This window comes from Danio rerio, chromosome 6, assembly GCF_049306965.1.
Source record: "Danio rerio strain Tuebingen ecotype United States chromosome 6, GRCz12tu, whole genome shotgun sequence".
NCBI classification, from domain to species: domain Eukaryota; kingdom Metazoa; phylum Chordata; class Actinopteri; order Cypriniformes; family Danionidae; genus Danio; species Danio rerio.
Window position 1 is genome coordinate 57,197,810 of NC_133181.1, and position 3,754 is coordinate 57,201,563.

Below are 3,754 nucleotides of genomic sequence, written 5' to 3' on the forward strand. Positions count from 1 at the left end.
AGCAAATTAGCCAGTGGCGAGGAACAAAACTTCACCGATTGACAAAAGTGAAGGAAAAAAACATGGAAAGACACCAGGCTCGTTTAAACATTAGGTGTAACATAAAAATCTGATGTTAACAAAAAATGTATATAACCTATGGCAGGGGTGTCCAAAGTCAGTCCTGGAGGGCCGGTGTCCTGCTGAGTTTAGCCCCAACTGGCCTGGACACACCTGCCTGGAAGTTTCTAGTAAATCTAGTAAGAGCTTGACTAGCTGCTTCAAGTGTGTTTGATTAGGGTTGGAGCTAAACTTTTTAGTACACCAGCCCTCCAGGACTGATTGTGGACACCCCTGACCTATGGGAACTTTAAAAAATATACATAAAAAAAAAAAAAAAAAAAAAAAATATATATATATATATATATATATATATATATATATATATATATATATATATATATATATATATATATATATATATATATATATATATTGGCCGCAGTGTTTGAGTGTGTGTGTGTGTAAATGCGAGAGTGTATGGGCGTTTTCCAGTTGTGGTTGAAAGGGCATCCACTGTGTAAAACTGTGTAAAACTTCACCGATTGACAAAAGTGAAGGAAAAAAAAACATTGAAAGACACCAGGCTCGTTTAAGCATGACCATTTCTCCTCTCACCAAACTTCTTGTGCAGAGCTGCAGTCTAGGCCCCGGAGGCTGGAGAACGCTCGACATCCATTGTGGAGAAGCTGCAGGTATGAGTAGGTCACCGGCAGGTGTTCAAGGTGAACCTCGGACATTATCAGGCAGACTATTATAGAGTTTAAGGGCCATAAATGAGAAGGCTCGACCTCCTTTAGTAGAATTTGCCATTCTGGGTACTACCAGAAGCTCCTGAGCCGAGCTAGATTATTTAAAGCTTTATAGATAAAAACCAATATTTTATAATCAATAACGAACTTTACAGGCAGCCAGAGTAGGGAGGATAAAATTGGGGTGATATGATCATATTATCTAGACCTGGTAAGAACAAACTGAAGTTTGTTAATAGAGGATGCTGGGCAGCCAGCGAACAGAGCATTACAGTAATCCAGCCTTGAAGTCATTAAAGCATGAACTAGCTTTTCTGCATCTGACATGGACAGCATACTTCGTAACTTAGTGATATTTCTCAGATGACACAAACCGGTTTTTGTGATATTTTACAGTAGAGCTACTAACTTTGTATCCCTCTAATTGGTCGAGTTGTGAGATCTGCTGTGCAGGATTATGGCCCAATAAGTAATAATTCTGGTTTGTCTGAATCTAAGAGATTCTTGCTTGCAGTTATGTCCATCATGTTGAGGAAGGTCTTTTTTGGTTTTGTTTCATGTTTTTATGAATATTAAGCATTGTTCTGTTTAGAAATGTGATGCAATTCACCCTGAAACAAAAATAGAATTAGGCTTCATTTCAACTCAACTTCAACTTCTCTGTTCTTACTCAACTTCTCTGTTCTGTTTCTCTGTTCTAAGTTGGAAAATGGCCATAATTATTTGATGAACTTTCAGGATTTTGGTCTCACTAAAGGCCTGTTCACACCTAGAAGGAAAATAACTAATACCAAAGCACATTATTGGCTTGTTTATTGTAAGTCAACCCTGCCATTTTGCCTTTAGGACAGATTGTTACTGGCTGTCAATCATTTTATTCTACTTCATTTAGAAAAAAAACTGTCTACAGTATATACGCTCTTAGTTGATCTTAGAAGCAAACGCAAAGTATTATTGTCTTCTAATGTAGGCCATCATATTTGAATATGGATTTATTGTTGAATATTGATTGTTTATTTACTCTCTCAGGAGTTTTTTCTTTACAAAATTAAATAAGGTCCCTCCATTTTTAGTTGTTCAAGTAAATTTTGTGTTGAGCCCAATAATCGCTTTGACTCACACGCTGAAAATGGCGGACGTGAAAAAACAAATATGGTGATGCGCACCTGTCAATCAATATTGGTGTTTTTAACCATTAACAACCATTTTTATGTTGTTAAATTAAAAAAAAAGGACTGGGTGTGTTTATATCACCTCAATATGATGGTCTATACACTATACCTATGCATATGTCTGTCCAAACAGCTTAAAAAGTTGATTTTTCACCATAGGTGCCCTTTAAAACTTTAAAAGATAATTTTTTTTCTAATGATATATGATTTAATACATTTCTATTTAAAAATATAATAAATAAATAAATAAATGTTCTCATATTTTGTTATTCTAAAAGTTTAGGAAATGTTTTTGGTTCATCAAAAAGTGTGGTTATATTGAGCATCCGGCAAGCTAATCCAGCAAAAAATACTGCTTAAAATGTCACTAAAATGCAGTATTTAAACCTTGTAATTACATACAAGATAAGGCAAACTGTAAAAAGGTCCACTTTTTTAGAAAAAAGAACCATCCCTTTCATGTTTCTTAATTAAAACAAGTTTTTGTGTTGCCTTTATATTGCCTTGCTCTCATAGTGTTGGTAGCTGCTGACTTGCATTTTGTTTCAGCTTAAATTTATTTTTTATTATTGTACTGAAGCAAAACGCACCTTAAATCTTCGAGTACCTGAGGAAATAAGTGAAAAATATTAAAGCAATTTTTTTTTTTTTTTTGGCGAACTATCCCTTTAAGGCGGGAAAAAGGCGAGGCTTCACTAAACTCCACACAGAAAATGATTTAATGGCGGCCTTTCGGTTATTAACGGATGAGTCTGAGGTAAGAAAGAGGTTGCGAAATATTATATTATATTATATTTATATAATATTATATTTTTTAAAAGTATATATTTCGCAACTGTTTACCAAAAAAAGTGTTCAATATCAACAGTATTATCAATGTGGTGCAAATAACCCGACATTTCTGTTAGTTACTTTTAGGATATGAAAGTTTAGTATAAACCATAGACCCTTTTAGCTTGTGTTGTATGAACTGAATGTTAACTGAGACAGACATGTTTCAAATAATCTTTTGTTTTCCACAGCGGAATGTCTGGAGAGAAAATTTGTGGAGAAATGAGGTAAAGTTTTATTTTTGGTAAAACTAATTACCCATAATCTAATCCAAAAGCGCCATCAGCTGTAGTCTCAGTGAAGTTGTTTAATTGAGTGTTCAGTACATTGGGCCCGTCACAATAATCAATAAATCGACTTATCTTAACACATGTCATGGACATGACCTCAGACATTTTTAGTGAGGCAATCTATATCGCAAAAAACTATTCTAGCAACAATATAGCTGATTGTGCAACCTCTCTATCTCTATTGGAGGTGTCCGTGTCAGGTTAAAAACACTATAGCATAAACACACTATAGATTATTTTCATGCGGGTGCCTGACGTCTGAAAATAGATCTGGTAGCAGAAATCACAGCCTGTTACCTTTCAACTTGCACTTTTTTTAAAAATTTTTATTTATTTAGTATTTGTTTTTTATATTCTGATTCCAGTGCCTCATTATTAAATAGTTAAAACGACTATAATAAAATAAAATTTTCTTAAAAATAAATTGCGTGTTTCTTGGAAGTGTGTAAATGTATTGTGATGATATTATATTGGCATTTTGGCATTATATTATGAGTGGCATAAAATGATCTTAATTATTGTTTATTGCAATGTATTTTGGTGCAAAATATATCATACAACAAAATATTAATATTGTGAAAGGCCAAGTGTCAATGTTCATTTTAAAAGTACACATATTTCCATAACTCACTCTGTCTAAAAAAATAATAAATAAAAACACTGATTACTG

The 3,754-nt window shown here is 33.6% G+C and overlaps 1 protein-coding gene across 3 annotated transcripts in view; it reads left to right on the plus strand.

Annotated features, from left to right (window-relative positions):
- The window catches only part of adora3a.1 (adenosine A3 receptor a.1), an 80,706-nt gene that overhangs the window by 69,957 nt on the left and 6,995 nt on the right, over positions 1 to 3,754 (plus strand). For 2 of the 3 annotated variants that reach the window (XM_073954761.1, XM_073954760.1), the window contains 2 exons: positions 674 to 734; positions 2,986 to 3,021. The gene's annotated coding sequence lies outside the window, so the exon portion shown is untranslated. Of the gene's footprint in view, positions 1 to 673; positions 735 to 2,660; positions 2,721 to 2,985; positions 3,022 to 3,754 lie in introns of those variants that run through there. The other variant, XM_005166151.6, reaches the window with a different exon arrangement.